The sequence below is a fragment of the Protopterus annectens genome, chromosome 11.part0 (assembly GCF_019279795.1).
Source record: "Protopterus annectens isolate FY-2018-M chromosome 11.part0, PAN1.0, whole genome shotgun sequence".
Taxonomy (NCBI): Eukaryota; Metazoa; Chordata; order Ceratodontiformes; family Protopteridae; genus Protopterus; species Protopterus annectens.
Window position 1 is genome coordinate 1,168,274,489 of NC_056745.1, and position 20,000 is coordinate 1,168,294,488.

The window sequence follows — 20,000 nt, forward strand, 5'->3', positions numbered from 1 at the left end:
ATCAATGCACGTTAGGTTCAAGCAAGGCACCCTTTATTACTTGCAGCAAGGAGACAAAGCATGTAGGTACAAGGTTTGTCTGATTTTCCATAGTTCAGCCTAAAGTTTTTATACAGTTTTCTGAAAGGTGCCATTATTAGATTTGCTGCTGACATGGTCAAATAATTGCTGTCTTGCAAAAACATGTTTTTTGAGAAAAACAACCTGGCCTTGAGTTTGTTTCAGCTTCTCTTAGTTTCTCACAATTCTTTCTCTAGTTCTGATATGATACATTCAGGGTACAGTCCTGGCCTCAATACACTTTCTGCTGACCATGGTGGATTTACAGACATCCATTGTTCTCTTTTCAGAGCTTCTAGCAGCTGCATATTTTCACACAGAATAAGCAGAATAAATGTATTAACTCCTTTTAACCCTTAATACACTAAACCTGCATATTGCAGTTAAACATTTTAATACACTAAGCCTACATATTGCATTGCAGTTATACATTTTCCTAACAGAGACTGACACAGTGCCCTGCAGAATTTAGTTTCAGCTATGGCATAAAATGAGGCTGTCCTGGAAAATATCAGCAGATCAGCTGCTCTGTTAAAAAGTGTGCATTGCAAAATGAATGCCGTTAGTACATTTCAGTTTTATTTTTGCCATTATTCTCAAGGAATCATTAACTTTCTTTAAGACCAGAAATGGGTCAAAACTCAAAGCACAGAAAACTTACAGAAGCAAGACAGTTGCTAAGACATGTGAAAATAAAAAAAAGTTTGTTTGAAAATGTTTTCCATAGAGACAGAGGTATCAACTTAATTATGTGGTTCTTTTACAAATTCATGTTATTTGATGAATTAGTCATAAAAGAGTCCAGACTAAATCCTGCTGTATTCTGGCATCAATGAGCTGCATCAAAGAAAAAATCTTGAAAAATACTAGCATGGTAAGGAATCTCTTTTCACAGCTCAGTGGCTTTATTTTCTTTCTTGTCTAGTGCATTGCATTTGTAAGCAGTTTTAAAGAAATACTATATGATGTACATGCAAATAAAATCTGAAAGATAAAAGTTACTGCAGGTCTATAGAGATTTCAAAGAGAAGTTTGTATGAAGCAATAAGAGGGCTTGCAATACATGTATATACTGATGACCAAATGGGATAAACCACTGGCCCTATGGTTAGAGACTTGTCAACAACTACTTCTTTTATCTCTGGGAAATGGCTAAGAAATGTTTTCCATTTATGGAATAATAATGCTTGCGAGGGCTCCACTAAATAAATTCCACATAAACCATATACGTTACGTTCTGACAGTCTGTAACAGTATCCCTTATTAAGGAGACAGAAAGGATATACACTATAACAAATGGGGACTTAGGTAATTTGAAAATGTCATGAGTTTCCAAGTTGCATATTTTTATGTACAATACCTTTTGGGTTTTCCAAAATGCCTGACATGAATAGCATTCTCTATACTTTAAATTCCCATTGACATTTTCAAATTACCCAACTCCCCATCTTTTCTTTTATATATCATATCTCCTCAATAAAGGATACTGTTACATACTATTAGAACTCAACTTACATAGTTTATGTGGAATTCATTTTATGGACTCCTCACAATTGTTACTACTTTATAAATGGATAACACTTCCCAGCTATGTTCCGGGGATAAATGAAGAAGATTTTTTTTCTTTTTATTTTCGGTGTAAAAATTGTTTGATGCATGCATGGTAGCGTATCAAATTTCACTTTGTTGATCTTTTGCTGTCAACGTTTGGAAGGTTGACATATTAGTTATTGGATGAAAGTGAGTATACCCATGTGTAGATCTATATCTGCACTGAGATAGAAAGCTCTTTCTATATGTGTGTGTGTGTGTGTGTGTGTGTGTGTGTGTGTGTGTGTGTGTGTGTGTGTGTGTGTGTGCGCGCACTCATGCTTGTATGTGTATGGGTACACCCATATCACTAACTTTCCATTCTGTTGACAGTTTTCCTGGATGGTACATTTTGTTGATAGGAAAGCTGTGGACTGAATGGTGCAAGATCACTGTAATACAAGTGTTGAGGAATATGCTTTTTTCCTGGTATTTTGCTATTTCAGAGTTGGTATATAAAAGTAGCAGGTGGTGTAAGTACACCTGGGAGGTGCAGGGGGACTTGCTCCCCTGCAAAAATGATTTTCTGTCGTCATGTTCCAGGTTTATGTCTCAGAGTATTTGCAGTTGCTGGTCAATGTCTTAAGCCTGAGCAGTAAATGCTGAGTATATATAAGTCAACCTAATTTGAGATAGATCAACAAATATATCAAGTACAAACATATTGGATAAAAGTATTAATGCAGACCTGTAGTCCTAGTTTTGAGTTTCATCAAATATAGTATATCTCAAATAAAATCATGCAATGTATTTTTCCTGCTAGTTCTGCTTTGTAAAAGAACTTCTGGATTCATTGGCACTGTCTAGTTAATAAAATACCAATTTCTTATTTCTCATTCTGCATTCTGTAACAGTGGCTTGTTCCGGCTTCTAGTTTTGGTTTATATCTTTGTTTTCCTACAGAAAAACATATACCAAGCAACATTTGGCTCCTGTTCTTTAGAACATTTATAGTTCAAACAACTATTAATTAATTTATTTTAAATCTAGGTTTAAATATCACAGCTAGCATAAGATTTGCAACTATTCTTTATGGCAGCAGTGAAGTGACAAGCCAGTCACAGAAATGCAGCAACTTTGAAACACAACTAGATGACTATCTGCAAAATGGTGACACTGTGATCAATGAACTAAAAATAAAAAAATGTCTGGAAAGGTCAGTATTGAAGTGATATGAAACTATTTTAGATAAGTGGCATATCATGCGTTCATGAAACCCAAAGTAAAAGCTTCACTGAGATGGCACATATCATATAACAATCACTTGTCTATTCAAAATTTTTACTGTATTGGTGATGGACTGCAGCAGAATGACAATGAGAGGGGTAGACACAAATAACAGGGAACTATAAACCACATGCACCATATAGGGTATATGATGTGAAAATTAATTCTTGGTGGTAATAAATAGCTCAGCTCAAGGACTGTGTGAGATTTACTTATGCTCTTTTCCCCACCTGTAATCTGTATGATGCTTTAATAAGTTTGTCCCTGTGGTATGTGACACAGTAATCTATCTCCTGCTAAAAGAACTTGTACATTATTAATACCTGTTCTGTGAACCCTTAAACAAAATACACACAGAAAGACAAGAAGCATAAACAAAAGTACAGAAGCAATATAACTACCATTTATGTATTGTGTTTTAGAATGGCTTCTTGTAGAAATGAATATAATTCTATCAAAAATGGTTTAAAAGATAAAAGTAACAAGAGAAAGCAGGTGAATCAAAACTGGTTTTCTTTCTCTGGAGTGTGTCAATGCTGTTAGAAATAATGATAATACACTACAACCTCTGATAAAATCTGAAAGAGCCCATCCTTATCTTAAGACCACCTGATTTAAGACAGAGGATATTTACAATGTTTTTAAAAGTTGAATACCAATAACTTCTTCATTTGCAGCTGGGCAGTGAAGAATGGAAAATCCTTGAGCTTATCTGCTGAGTTTAAAGTAACGCTGAGATTTAAGTACAAATTTATGGATTTCGTGAATGTCAGTAGATTTATTGTCCTTTTCTTAATAGATTGTTAATTTTCACAGAGACATAGAACTAGGAGATAAGGAATGACTGGCCATCTAACACTTATTGAACAGTTATCTAACCTTGTGGATGCAGTGCACTACTGTTAGCCCTCTAACCCTCTCCTAATATGTTATTACAAGTATTTTTTGGTTTATCTTCTTGTTGATTCCAAAGTGGAACAAGTGCTTACTAAAATGTTCATGTACCATTGGGGTTGGGAGGAGTGACAGTGACAGTATATATTAATGTATTATTGTGGTTGCTGGGTTTATGAATTTTTTGTTGAGGCTGTACGGGTTGCAGAATAACCTGAATTGAATGGTCAAAACCTCCTCCTTCCTTAGAAATAAACAGTCACTTTACTGATACCTAAGAAGGACAGCAGGTAGACAGCTTTAGGTAAAAAGTATTTGTGTCTTTCGGCTTTTCCCGGTTAGGGGTCGCCACAGTGAAACTCCGGTACGCCTATTCATGCATGTCTCCACGCAGAAGATGCTCTAGCTGAGAATCTTATTGTGAGGCGACAACGCTACCGCAGCACCACCACCACAGCATCTTTAGGTAAAGTATTATTTAATCAAAATGTAGTGTATATTTGGAATAGCCTTTTGAAGTGGCAGAATGGCCAAAAACTATAAAGTAATAGGTTCATAGGTTCATAGGTTTATACTAGGCTATCTGCCCTAAGGCATTTATAAGCCTAGCCCAAATTATTGTGGCTTACGCCACCCCTTATATGAAAAAATACTGTGCCCATTAGTTTGTTGTGCCTCTGTCCAGCAGTGACCCAGAGATGATTCCCGGGGTAAACCTACGATCTCCCATCCACAGGTCTAGATTTCTCTTGAACAGAGTCAGCGAGGTGCTCTGCCTCACATGGACCGGGATTTTATTCCACAGCATAGGGAGTCTCTGAGTGATAAATCTATCCCTCCAGCACGTCCTATTTATATCCATGCTAAGGTTTAAGTCGCTTGCTCTAGTGGTTTTGGTGGATTTGGATTTTTGAGGTGGAGCATGTCCATTAATTCCGGGTTGGACATGGCCTTGTATGTCAGGCACATGTCACCTCTGAGCAGACGGTATGCGACTGAATAGAGCTGGAGTTTCTTCAATCTGGCAGCATATGACAGATTTTGGAGTCCCTTTATCCTTTTGGTGAGGAACTTTTGGGGTCTCTCCAATTGCTGCAGATGTCGGGTGAGATACATCCCGAATGGGGCATTGTACTCGATCATTGGTCTGATAAGTGAAGAGTACAGGGGAACAATGACCTCACTAGATCTGGATGTGAATCCCTTCATGATCAGGTGGGCAATGTAGAAGGTCTTTCTAACCACTTTAGCAATGTGAGTGTCAAAAGAAAGGCCACTGTCAACCTGGGTCCCCAGGTCCCTGATAACCTCTTCTGTGCTTAGTGGATTGCCACCTATATGGTAGCTTGGGGTTACCTTGTTTTTCCCGAAGGGTATGACTATACATTTTTGGCGTTTAACTTCAGGCCATGGCTCTGGCACCAGCTATCTGTTTCCGTGAGTCCCTTCTGAAGGATATCAGTGTCCGATGCACTTTCCACTATGGCGCCCAGTTTGCAGTCATCTGCAAACTTTGTCAGCCAAAGTCCTCCCATGTTGGCCTGTACTTCTGAGAAGTAGATGCCAAACAATAGGGGCCAAGGACCGAGCCCTGTGGGACACCACTTGTGACCGGCTTGGAGTCTGACACAGCGCCAGCAACTCTAACCCTGTGGGTTCTGTCCTTAAGCCAGTTTGCAACCCATCTTGTGACATATGGGTTTACATTTAAGCTGGTAAGTTTTTCTACAATACCCGAGTGGGGTATTGTGTCGAAAGCCTTTGCAAGGTCAAGGTAGGCTGTATGGACTGCCTTTCCTCATCAATGGCCTTGGTGACTATTTCAAGAAGTCGACCAAGTTCAAAAGGCATGATCTTCCCTTGACAAAGCCAAACTGGGTCGGGTCCAATGTCTGCAAGTCCCTATATCTTTGTTTATGAGCTCCATTATGATCCTCTCCATAGCTTTGCAGACTAGACTTGTTAAGCTTATGGGCGGTAATTACCAGGGTCCGTAGAGGCCACCTTTGTGGAGTGGGACCACAGTTGCCGACGCCACTCCTTGGGCACGTATCCTGTGGTAAGGCTGAGATTAAACAGCTGCCTTATGTGCGGGTTTAATTCCTCATTTAGCTCGTAGCACACAGCCGGGGACACCATCGACCCATTGATGCTGTGTTTTTAGCTTTAGAGAGAGCAGCTTTCACCTGCGCATTTGAGATGTCCGGGAGGCTACACTCGGCTGGGATAGTTATCTCTCCTTTAGGGGAGAGGGGTGAAGTTTGCACTGAACCTGTCTGCCAGTATGTTGGCAATGTCTGTGGGTTCAGTGATTTTTGTATCATTTTGGACTAATTCTGAGCATATCTGTGAGTTTCCACCCAGGTTCCTAACATAGCTGAAAAAGGCCTTATGATTGTCCTTTGAATCCATGGCAATTTTTCTCTCAAAATTGGCCTTAGTTGATTTTATGAGTGCTCGTAATTTTTTACTAATAATGATCAGGGGTGACTTCCTTTTATGGATTTTGTTCTATCATGTAATAGCTTTCTCCTCTTATTGTAAAGTTTGTTAATGGCTGGGGTCCACCAGACTGGACGTTTGCCCTTTGTGGAAAGAGTCTTGGTTTTATTTGGGATTGCCTGATCCATGCAGTCCTGGAGGTGTTCATAGAAGGCATTTGTAAGGGCTTCCGCAGCTTGGGTTGTGGTTTCCTCTGACTCAGGGGCCTTGAAGGATACCACACCAGTCTTGAGTAGTGTGAAGTTTGCTTTAGAGAAGTTCTTCACTATGGTCTTTTTGTTTGGGGTGGGGGCGGGATGTGAATTTCCAGTGAGATTAGTTTATGATCAGATCTCACCAATGAGGGATATACTTCGGTGTGGAGCATTTTGTCCCCATGTTTGTGACAATGAGATCTAGTATATTTTCTCCTCTCGTGGGAACAGTGACTAGCTGTTCCATGGCATTTGAATTTATGAACTCCAGGAACCGTTGGGCTAGAAAGTTAGGGCTTGAGTAATGTTCCCAGTCTATATTCGGGTAGTTGAAGTCACCCAATATGATGGTGTTTGGAGATACATTTATACCCTCCAGTGTCTTCAGGAAGGCTGTGTGGGGTTCCTGAGTTTGAGAGGGTGGCCTGTAGCATGCTACAATTTGTAGAGCAGTTTTGCCTATTGTTAGTTGCACCTGGATGGTTTCCAAGCTTCATGCGTTGCCACCAACCTGGAGGTGTGAGTATCCATTATGAATATGCTTTAACACCATCCTTTTGTGGAGTGGTCCGGGTTTTGGGGCCGGTACGCATGATATGAGGTAAAACCTAATAGTGCCGGGTGCTCTCAGGAGCCTTGAACCAGGTTTCAGTTACAGCACAGACATCGATGTTCTCCATACTGAGAAGGGCCTCGAGTGCGTGCATTTTGAGATTTAGACTTCTGGCATTGAGCAGCATTACCCTCAATTTCTTCCCATTTTTGTTTTCTAGGGTGGTAGGTTTAGAATTTGAGCCTTGCCTAAAAAAGGCACTATGGGGGTGGCAAGAGCCTTTGCCAATATCCGGAATCCCAGGGGTGACAGGTGCAAGCCTTCCCTCATGAGCAGCGTGGCTTGTCAAGCATGTCATCCCAGGCAGACAGACACTGGATCCCCTTTGAATGACACCAGACATTAAGCCAATTGTTAAAGCTGATCATCTTGTCTCTATATTGTGGCATCATTCTTGGTGAAGGAAGGATACTGCTCAGGGTTAGGGTCATACCTGCCTGGGCTACATAATCAGAGAGCTCCTCTATGTCTCTTTTCATGCAGTCCAGGGAGGTACGTCTCAGGTCGTTCACACCAGCATGGACAATGACTGTGTCATATTTGCACTTGCTGTGGAGTGACCCAAGTGCTTGTGTTATGTGGCGGATTCTAGCGCCCGATAGGCAGCTTACTGTGACCCTCTCCTTGTTCAGCCTGGTGAGTGGGACGTCAGTGTGTCTGACTATGGAGTCACCTATGACAAGTATGTTTGGTGTTGTATTTGGCCTTAAGGGCTGTGACTGCTTTGCACACTGCTTTTGTGGTTTATGTGTTGCTTGTGGGGTGTCTTGAGGTAGCAGTTGTTTGGGTGTCTGCTTTGGAGGCCTCTGCTGTTTAGGTAAATTTTTACTCAGAGCCTCCGAGTATGTCTTTGTGTGTTTATGTGTTTGATTCAGTGGAGTGGTAGCATTATGTGAGGCTGGTTTTGTGGTGTGTGTAGTTGCCTTCTCCTCCTGTCTGGTCTTGCCAGTCCTGAGTTGAGAGAGCTCAGCCTCCAGTTTGGCTAAATAGCTGCATCTCTGCAAGTATTTGTGTTATGTGGGAGGAGGAGAGGGTTGTCTGTGTACATGAGGCAGTTATAACATTGCCTCAAGATTCCCAGATTCACCAGCTGGACCGGAGAGGAGATTGACAACTGACCTTTGGACATGCTAGAATAATATTGGGAAATCCTTAATTGAAAACAAGGGCCAGTGGGGAGTGAGGGTGTAGTGCTTTTAATTTTTAGTGCTGACTTATATAATTGCTTTAGTGAGCAAGTGCCAGGTAACTTGAGTGCAATGTGATACAAGTAACTAAATGCAAAACGACAAACAGTAACTTTCTTTCAAGTGAAACAAGGAAATAAGTACAGTAAGCAATGCAGATATCACTAGTGATCCACAGAAGCTGAGAAGTTGCGTATTAGGTGAATTAGCTTCCAGGGAAATAACAAGCAAACAAACAACAAGTATATAAACAAAGCTAGATTCAGTAGGCCTGGATCTAGTCTATGCTAGAGCAAACAAGGTGAACCAATTTCAGTAAGATACAGTTCAAATATTCAGGCACTATAAACCTTTAACCAGAAAATTCCCAGCTCAGAAGGGCAGAGTCCAGCCTCTTCTCCCACAAGAGTGCAGTCCACGAACCTTCTTAATGTAAAATAACTGGCCTGAAGCCCAAGTGCCTAAACTAGAACTAATACACTTGGACACTGGGCTCTCAATCAGCAGTTCCCAACTTAGAAGGATGAAAGCTACCTGTCCTGCCACCACAGTGCTTGCCACAAACCTTCCTAATGTAAAACAACTGGTCTGAAGCCCAAGTGCTTAATCCAAAAGACTTGAATGATAGCTACACTTTAATCAAGTTACAACCAAGCAGTAATAAATACCATTGAATACTTTAGAGAATGTCTGGATTAGTGCTCAAGTTACACAAACAAAGCTAGATCCAGCAGGCCCGAATCTAGTCTATGCCACAGCAAACAAGGCGCACCAACTTCAGTAAGAAACAGTTCAGATATGCATGCACTATAAGCCTTTAACCAGAAATTCCCAGCTCAGAAGGGCAGAGTCCAGCCTCTCCTCCCACAAGAGTGCAGACCACGAACCCTCTTAATGTAAAATAACTGGCTTGAAAGCCCAAGTGCTTAAACCAGAATTAATACACTTTTAGAATAACAGACACTGAGCCCTCAATCAGCAGTTCTCAACCTAGAAGGATGTAAGCTACCTGTTCTGCCACAACAGTGCAGACCACAAACCTCTCAGTGCAAAACAACTAACTGGTCCGAAGCCCAAGTGTTTAAACCAAAAGGCTTAGAATGAGTTACACCAAGCAGTAATAAATACAATTGAGTATTTTAAGATGATGCAAAAGTAAAAAGAAGTAGGTAAAACACAAGTACAGTAAAAGCAGATGAAATTTTTTTTTTTTTTTTTTTTTTTTTTTTTCTGAACAAGTGCTGAGATCAAAGAAACAGATTTGAGTGCTGAAACTAGAAAACTGGCTAGTTACAAGAAAAAAAAACAAGCTAGAAGGCTTCCCTCAAACACAGAAGGGCTTGGGGCTCAGAAGCCTACAAATAGTCTGTACCACTTAACAAGAAAGGCAGGAAATAAGCTTAATTTTTTTTTCTATTTCCCAGATGCTCTCTTTGTACACAGTAGGAGTGCCTGAAATCAGAATATGATCTCACTGCACTCAGTTGAGTGAGCAAATGAGATGGGCCCAGAGGCAGGCTGAGGGGCGGGCAGTTTCAATGCCACTAAGATTAACACCAAAACAAAAACAGGGCAGGTGGGTGGGAATAACTGAAGAGCAGAATAACCAGTTAAAAATTCCTTCAACACTCCTTCATACACAGTTTAAATCAATTTAAATACTGTATTTTTAAAAGAAAAAGTGCATAAAAAGGTACTTAAATTCTCTTATACGTCCAGTTGAATATAACCAAGTTCTTAGCTTGCCAAGCTGAAGTTTTAAAGCAGGAATTATTTCACATGCACCAGTTTAAATATGCAAGGACAGGAAATCACTGAATGTGGCTACCCCCACACCTGTAATTACTATCAAATAACAAAATTCAGCCAACACTAGCTTTTAGTTCAAGTTACTGAAGAGCAGAATAACCAGTTAAAAATTCCTTCAACACTCCTTCATACACAGTTTAAATCAATTTAAATACTGTATTTTTTAAAAGAAAAAGTGCATAAAAAGGTACTTAAATTCTCTTATACGTCCAGTTGAATATATAATGCAGAAGGAATTCAGTAAGTGTACATAAGGTAATACATATGAGAAAACAGGGAAAATAACTTATTTAATCTGCTGTTTATCCAGTAGTTAGAACAGAAGGCAGACCCATTGGACCAAGTGATCCTTATCTATGAAGCAGTTTTGTGTTTGTGTTACACATATGTTAACAGTGCATTGGAAATATCCACTGCTACATAATGAGGTGTCAGTGCTTCTAAGACTATACCACATCTGCCTGTTAAACCTAATTAGAAAATGTTCATCTTAAGCTGCATCTACAAGGAACAATGGAGTACGGTGGAATGAGCTAGAATAATTTTAATCTAGATTGAAATGAGTGGTGTAAGTGACATCAAGTTTTTTTGGACTCAAACTATACATTTTACTATAATATCTCCTCTTTGAATGATGTACATATGGGGGCTGTGGTAGATATCTGAGACTACAGACTGCCATTCCATTCTAAAGCTTATCATTCGTGTAATGCAATTTCCATGTTTGATTAATGTACCTGATTGTTCATGTTCTAAACATAGTTGTAATACTTTTTTTCACTTTACAACTGTTTCTTTAAAATATCTGATACAAGTTTTACAAAATCCATGGTCTAATGTATATTAGTTACTATCGCAAGAGACGAAAATTCCTGCTAGATTACTTCCATATCAGTATGCGATATGGTTAGTTAACAAGATACATCAAATAATTTTGCAGTATAAAATAAGTAACACAAAAAATAAACCAGTGATGGCCACAATAAATAAGTCATGCTTTTTAGCACAAAATGGAAAAGTGCATCTTGGCTGACTTTCACTTTTGTGATGAAATCCTAACTAAAGGCAACACCAGGGGAAAACAAAAAAGTAACAGCAGTAAACAAAACAACCTAGCCCCCTAAGGCAGATGCAACTGATTTTAGCTGAAGGCTTAAAAAGGGATAAAACATATTCTAAGATGCATGCAGAACACCTTTTTCACATTGCACAGGGTACCATTATGAGGGCTGAATAATGCAGAATTTAGAAAATGCATTCATATATTTCACTGGGGCATAGTGGAAGCTTGCACTTCTTATCCTAATCCACTGCAAAATCTGGCCAGTAGGGGCACTGTTGCATTAACAACACATATTCCCCTTCCTTTATCACCCCAGACTTACTGATCAGTCCTCAGTTGTCTGTCATAATTTAAAGACAAAAATCCCACCTCCCCTGTTGCCATGTCCCCAATGACTATTAAGTGTTGAAGAGCACCTACTTCAAACTTCCAGCACAACTCAATAGTAATTTGAGATTTTGCAGAATGCAAGTCTCTATGCCTTCGGTAGATGACATTCATGTAGATTCGTTGAGAAAGGAAAAAACTGATAACAAATGGGAAAATATATGACATCTGGGACTTTACTATAAGTGACATATCCTTCATGATGGCCTTGGTCCCTGATGCATGAAGCCATATATCATTAAGCAAAAAAATATGATTTGAATAGTATATCTGACTAATAACTGAGGTCAACAACATTTTTCCAAAAATGGTATCAACTCACTTCTGACAGAAAAAATACAGAAGTTAAAAACAATGGGAGCCACCTTGTAGTATATTGAACTAACTGCCTGTGGTATAAGATATTTTATGTATAATCATCTACAACAAATAAGGAAAAATTGTTCACGTTTCAGAATAATACCAAATAATACATACAGTTATAATACACATGGAAAGGGAAGGGTAATGTGTAACAAAATTAAGTAGGCAGTGTTAACTACCTTTTCAACTGACAGAAAGGACCAAATTGTGAAAATAATCTAGGCAACCAGCTATTGGACTGCTAGAGGAAAGTAAAATCTGTGGCAAATAATGCAAAAGTTAACAATGAAACATAAATGCCATTGAGGATCATTAACAGATATTCAGGCAAAGCCTAAGAAACATGGTGTCTAGCTAATTGTTTGTTGGGTGTGGAGAAAGTGGGCCGAGTTAACATGGTTCATATTGTAGCTGAAGGAATAGTGTCCTGGTTTAATTTCCCCAAATGCTTTGTGTTTTTATGTACTTTGACAGGAATGGACCAAGTAGTCAGAGCATAATTAAAGTTCATGAAATCAGTATTGCTTCAGTCTTTGTTAACCAAGATTCCTCTTCTCAGCAACTGCAGTTTAACCAGAATTGCCTCCTACTGCAGTTCATATGGGGTTATATATATTGGTAGCATATTTAAGTATGGTTATTAATTCTTTTCAATAGCCCTGTTGCTCCTACTACTGTTGGAATTGTCTGGGTATCTTTCTTTCATGTTGCTGTCATTTCTACTTGTATATCCTGGTATTATGAGACTTTATGTCTCTCCCTACAGTTAGATCAGTAAGCTGGTCATTTAGTATAAACTCTAGTTTCAGAGCCTGTTTCAGAAGTGTCAGAAAACAGTTTTGGTACAGTATTTGGGTATGTTCAAGTACTGAGCAAATGTTTTCACTCAGTTATGTGGTACAATCAAAACTGTCATACAATCTGGTATATTAAGTTATAGCTACGGGGTTACTTCCTTCAAATAAAATGTTGCATGAAATGCAGTCAGTATAAAATGTGATAGATAGAACAGGGTCCAGATTCTGGGTCATATTATAATTTATAAATCTTGCTATAGCAGGGACAATTCCATTTCATTCAACAAGAACATCTTCCATACTTTGAAATACGTGCATTTTCAAGATTGTCTGTTGAAGATGAGTATTGTAAGAGTATCAAATATTCAGAATGATAAGTTTTCAAAATATTAGATGTTTGGATATTGTAAGAGTGAAAAACATTTAAAAACAAAAAGGTTTCAAAATGTTGAAAATGTTTAAATTCAGTCTATTTACTTCTAAAGAATTAATATTAAGCTATTATTTTTAGCAGTTTAAATGTCAGTCTTCATTTGCCCATGGCAATCAGAATTTTAAACATAATCACACTTGTAACTTCTTAATGGCTGTTTTTTGTTTGCACATTTTCGTTTGACTGGTGGACTACAGTTGGCACAAACTACAAAAAAACTGATTAGTTTGCCATTGTGAGATGATTTTTTTTTTTTTTTGGCTAAGCTTTCTTTGAATTAGCCTTGTCATTCAGGCTGTTATCTACATTTGTTTAAAGTGGTACTACTTAAAATTGCTTCTTACTTTTCAGATTTATAGGTTAGTACTAGGCTAACTGCCCTTGTGAGCCATTTTAAACCTAGCCAGTTATCCCCTGTGAGATTCAAATCCTGTACCTTATGTTTGTAAGGCAAACACCTTAACCATTAGACCATCCTCCCAATTTCTGAACAAGGTCTCTGCAATGTTGTCTTGACTGTGTTCTTACCAATGTTTTAAACATGATTTGTCAAGTCCTTTCTTTTTCAGTGCAAACAGTGCTTAAACTGATTTTTGGAAAGGTTAAAAATTAGCTGCAAAGACACTTCCTCCTCTGCTATTCAGTCTCATAACCAATGATGACAGATTTCTTGTCATTCCTAAATTAGCTACTTTGTTTACTGTGAGTAACAGTGCATAGCAACACAAATGTGAATCCACAAAGATTAAATAGTTTAATGGTCCTATTTAGAGGGACAGGAAGACAAGGCTTCAAACACCTTGCTTTCAGGGTTTTTAAACTAAAACCTCACGTAATATTTCATAAGCTGTAAAATCCAGTAAGACAAGCTTCTAGGGAGAGTAGAGTGAGACTGCTATCCAACATACTTTCCGTTGTGGCTAATGAATACGCAGAGATACCTCACAAAGGGAGTACCATCTATCCTTGTTTTATGTAAATTGTGACTATATATCATTTCATAAGCTCGACTCGAGTTAACTCGTTTCATGTAATCTCATTTCAACTAGAGCACACTGCAATATTCAGAGTGTTAATCGGAATTATGTATTGCTCTTTTCTGCATTTACTCTTGTTTTAACCAAAAGTTAACTTTTTGCATTTTTAACTTAGTCTGGGACCTTAGTCTTTTGGAATCCCTCAGTGTAGTGGGAAAATTATGAGTTGCCGTAGGATCTGAGCCTAGTTTATTCCATTTCTACTGCTTTTTACTATTTGTATTTTACTTGTTTTGGGGACCTTAGTCGTGTAGTATATCTCACAATAGTGAGAGAATTGTGGATTGCTGCAGGATCTGAGCCTCATTTATTACATATCTGCTGTATTTTTTTGCTTGCATTTTACTTGGTCTGAGGCCTTAGTTTTGTAGTATAACTCACAACTGAGTAGGGTTACCACCTTTTTTTGTCGTGAAAACTGGGCCAGGGCCACACCCCTAGCACCTCCTAGACCACCACTGATCTCCTTCCATCTCACCGCCCACTTTACGCCCATTTTGTGACATCATTGTCACATCAGATAAGGAGGAATGCCTTCCTTTTCCCTTTTGAGATCCTTTTTTCTGCCGATTTGTTATGCTTTTCTATAAAAATAAATCCACAGATCTAACAAACTCCGATAGTCTGTTTCTTTTTTTAAACAGAATACCAAAGTTTTTACGGAAGTTTCCAGACTACTGGACAATTGGTTTGATTTCCTGATAGTTCGGAAAAAGAACGGATAGGTGGCAAAGCTACAACTGAGAGAGAATTGTAAATTGATCTAGGATCTGAGTCCTATATGTACATTATACTGCATTTTTACTGTTTACTGCTTGGATTCCTCTCTAATTCATCTCTAGTATCCTGTACTGAGCTGTGCAGCAGTGGTTTGCATTGCCCTGTATAGCAGCAGGTACCTAGGTTTGTAATTTTCCATACAATATTTTCTCTGGTATTTTCTCAGGTATCTAGCTGAGTGTAGAGCAGAAAGTTTGCACATTGAGAAGTAATACCCCAAGAGTGCTGTTTTAGATCAATCCTAGACCTCACCTCCCAGCCCAACAACTGTAAACTCCAACTACACCAGCCCTCATCAATCACAAAAAAAAAGAAGATCCACAGCTATCTCTGTGGCCAGCCCAATGGAAATGGGCATCTTGAGACAATGTAGCAATTATCTCATGTTTACTGACAACCATCTTATTGTTAGGCAGACTAATACAAGAGATGTAATTAGACTATGTCTTTGGAGGCAAAGCTGTTATATAAACTGATAACTCCAAACAGGTTGCCAGTAACACACCCACAGATGCACACACAAGCATACACACACACACACACACACACACACACACACACACACACACACACACACACACGCACACACGCACGCACGCACACACACACACACACACACACACACACACACACACACACACACACACACACACACACACACACACACACACACACACACACACACACACACAAACACACACACTACATCTACTATGGATCAGACACATAAACTCAAGGCTCTTAAATGCAATTTATGTCTAATCTACCCAAACCTCAATGGCCTCCCATACACTGCCCTCAGCAACCTCCCAAACACTCTACAAAGGCAACACTCCCCAGAACACACACAACCGCATCTCACAATATCTTATCTTATAAGCCCTTAAGGCAAACTGCCACACAACCTAATATACTGGTCATTGGAGACTTTATTGTGAGACATACTGATATCTCCCTCACCAGGGAGGAGACAGTCTTGGTTAGTTGCCTATCAGGGGCAAGGATCTGCCTGATCATACATACACTCAGGACATTGAACCATAAGTACCAGTATGACTTTGTCATAGTCCATGTGGGTGTTAATGACCTGAGACGTACCTTGTTAGACTATATGAAGAAAGACATGTTAGAGCTTTCAGATTATGTATCTCAGGCAAGCATGAGCCTAGCACTGAGCAGCATTCTACTGACTTTCACAATTTGCTTAATTACTGATGTCATTCTAAAAGGTTCAATAGTTGTCAGCTTGGGAAGGTATGATCACAGACCACGATGCTTCGCCAGGGATGGTCTGCACCTGTCCCTACTAGGCTTTGGGATATTTGCCAAACATTATCCACCCCTATAGTGCCTTTTTGCAGCAATGCCATCTGATAAACCTTTCAACATAATAAATTCTATGAAAGATTAACTAAAGGTGTTACTGCTCAATGCTAGGAGTCTCAACAAGAAGCTCCACTCCCTGGAAGCTCTCTTCACCCTGGAGAGTGTTGTCATCTGTGTAGTTATTGAGAAAGGGTTTAAAGCCATGCAAGGCACTTTAGTAATGCAAGGCTATAATACCTTCCACACATTTAGGCCAGCTACCACACAAGAAGGGACAAGAGGTGGAGGTATATCACTCTACATAAAAAATAAGCACACCTCCGTACTGGTCAAACAATAGGACATGCTTGAGCTACTCTGTGTCCAACTGACCTTAGGTAAAGTCCAATACCATATCTTTGCTAGCTATAGATCCTTGTCTATAACCCATGATAACCTTATTACATACTTGAATATACTGGAGTCAGTCACATTTCAGCCTAACACCATATTCATGGGTGATTTCAACTATCCCAGCATAAACCAGGATACATACACAACCACTAACAAGCAGGCTCAAAGATTCCTGGATTTTGTTAAAGCAAACACCAGGGAACAACTAGTCTGCACACCTACTGGGGTAAATATCCTGGATTTGGTACTCCCAAATATGAGAGAAAGTTGCACTCCCATTGTGTAATGTCCTCACTGGTCAGATAACAAAGTGGTAACCCATGAAATAAATATAAAGGCTGAACTCCCAGCAAACCCCAAAACCTTTAAGAACTTTTTCAAGGCTAGCTGCCTCCTATTAAGTTGAGGCATAGCTAAATTACAAGCCCTACCAGACTCAGAACATGGTGGACTATTCAGAAGTGTTTAGGGAAGCTCTGTACAAGCATGTAAATAACTGCACAGAAACAGCAGTACTAAATCAAAATACACTTAGGACTCATTCCAAACACAAGCCCCTTGGTGACCCCCCAGTATAAATAGGGTGTACAACAAAAGAAAGAATATCATGTACAAAAATAGGAAAGGCTATGCCCAAAAGAGAAAAAAAATTCCCTCATCAGTCTCAACAACAACTCAGGGGACTAATCAAGTCCACCAAAGCCAACTTCAAGGCAAAACTAGCCTCCCAAGCTAAGAATAACCATAAGACATTTTTGGTTATATACACAACCTTAAAGGGAACACCCAACAGTGTGCTGAACTAATAGTAAATGGAACTTCCTATACTGAACTGGAGAATATAGAATATTTGCTGGCTGATAAATTTAGCTCAAATTTCACCCCCTTATCACCCTCAGAACCCACCCAGAAACTATCCTCTACCATTTCTCTACCAGCCAACACTAAAGAACAGGTCCTCACTGCACTCTCCAGAGCTAAAAACACTGAATTAGTGGGTTCTGATAATATCCCAGGATGCCTCCTAAATAACTAGAAGCATGATCTGTCAGGCCCACTAGAATTTCTATTTAAACACAGACTTCAGACAGGCTTCATCTCTAGGGAATGGAGGACTGCAACTGTCATCCCTCTGCACAAAGGTGGAAAATCAATAGACCCAGGGAAATACAGAGCCATATGTTTGACTAATCTTATACTCAGGGCTGTGGAAAGAATTATTGTGGACCTGATAAACAAAGACATAGAAAATCTTCAAACAATGGACCCATCCCAGTTTGGTTTTGTCAAGGGCAGGTCATGTCTACTAAACTTGGTGGACTTCTTCGAGAAGGTCACTAGAGCCATGGGCAAGGGCAAAAGTGTACATACTTCCTACCTTGACCTGGCAAAGCCATTTGAATCAGTACCTCACTCAGGTATTATAGACAAACTCACAAATTTAGGCATAAATCCCTCTGTCATCTGATGGATAGCCAAATGGCTCACAGATAGGACACATGAAGTTAGGGTAGAGGAATCCACCTCCACCAAAAGGCCTGTCACTAGTGGCATCCCTCAGGGTTTGTTACCAGGACCTCTCCTGTTTGAAATATACTCCTCTGAAGTCAGGGCAAATGTAGAGGGTCTATGACTGACCAACATTGCTGACGACTGCATGCTGGGCACTATCACTGAATCCCCCAAAGATGTAGATATCCTCCAGAAAGGTCTGACACAGACAAATAACTGCTGCCCAAACCATGACCTAAAACACAATGCAAAAATACATAATTATATTGTTTGAGAAGATGACCACCCCTGTAAATTACAACATTGATAACACTCTCCTAAGAGTAGAAGTGGTAAAAGACATGGGAACTCAGTTTGACAGTAAACCTGAACTTTGATCACCATATGTCCATGATGGTGAGAAAAATCGTCCTATGTGGTTCAACTTATAAGTAAGGGCATGGCATCCAGATCTAAGGAGATCATAGTCCCACTATTGTCAGCCCTCATTAGACCAATATTTGAGTACGAGGTATCCTTCAACATATGTTTGACCAGACACTTGCAACAGCTGAGGTGACCACAGAGGTTCCTCACTAAAATAATACAAGATGTCAATAATATTTCCTCGGCAGACTGCTTCAAAGCCCTGTCCCTACAGACTATTGAGGGGTGATGTATGCCTAACATTCTCAGCTCCATCCATGATGGATCTGCTACATATCTGCAAAACAAACAGCACTATAATTATGCAATCTAAGAATCTAAACCTTATCTGTGACATAAACAAAATATTTTGGAAGGACACGTATGTGTCTCAGAGATTACCCCTTCTCTGGAACAGGCTCCCCATTCATGTGAAACAGAGCTCTTCCATGAGCCTATTCACATGCAGTTTGGAGCAATGGACGGGAAATTGCAAAGTCACTCCTGGCTTGTTGTCTGTGGCCTTTATGGACAGGGATAGTTTGTAGATGCCCAAGGCTCAGGCATATAAAAAAGCCATTCTAGCCTGAGCGCATTGATAATGAGAAAATGGGGGCATAATTGGATATGCTTAAAAAGACTCTACGGCCATTATCCTAGTAACCTCCTGTGATCCTATGATCCTATGACAAGAAGATCCAAAAAGATACAAAAAGTAATTAATAGGATGCAGCTACCACAATCAATAAATATGAGTGTTACTGATATGTAGTTTAACTCGCAAGGGGATTAAAAGTTAACAAGAGCAGGTAGCACTGAAATCACACGATACATGTGGCCTATAGAAGTGAAATAGAATGCAGAGGTCTGGGTGCTGACAGAATGAAGACGTCATTGTATTCTGTGTGAGACATGCCTCTCTGCTAAAGACACTGACAAGCTGTCTGTTCATTACATACTGTGATCTAATGAGAGTATTGGACCAGTGCAAATAAGAATCTTCGGCAACTTTCTGCATATGCTTACCTATACCTAAAAGACACTGTTTTTCAAAGAAATGCACCTGTTTCACTTTTTCACATGCAAAAGATCTTTCAGCATTCTTATATGGTCTAGATTCAAGACCAAATCCCTACATTCTATAGAAAGGCACAGTGAAAAATATGGTCTACTTGTCACAAGTGTTTTTCTCAAAATCATAGAAAGCAAAATTTAATTGACTTTAATGTGGAATGTACACATGCTGATGGTGTCACTATTCAAAATACAAATATATGCAATTTAAATGCTGATTTTAGACAAAGAAACTCTTGTTTTCAGTGTATTACTGAGTTCTTGGAATTACAACATGAGTTTTAACGCTGTGTGAGCTCTGACATGCTCCATTAGAGTTTCTAAGAATGTTCAAAATTAAAGAATTAAATCTAT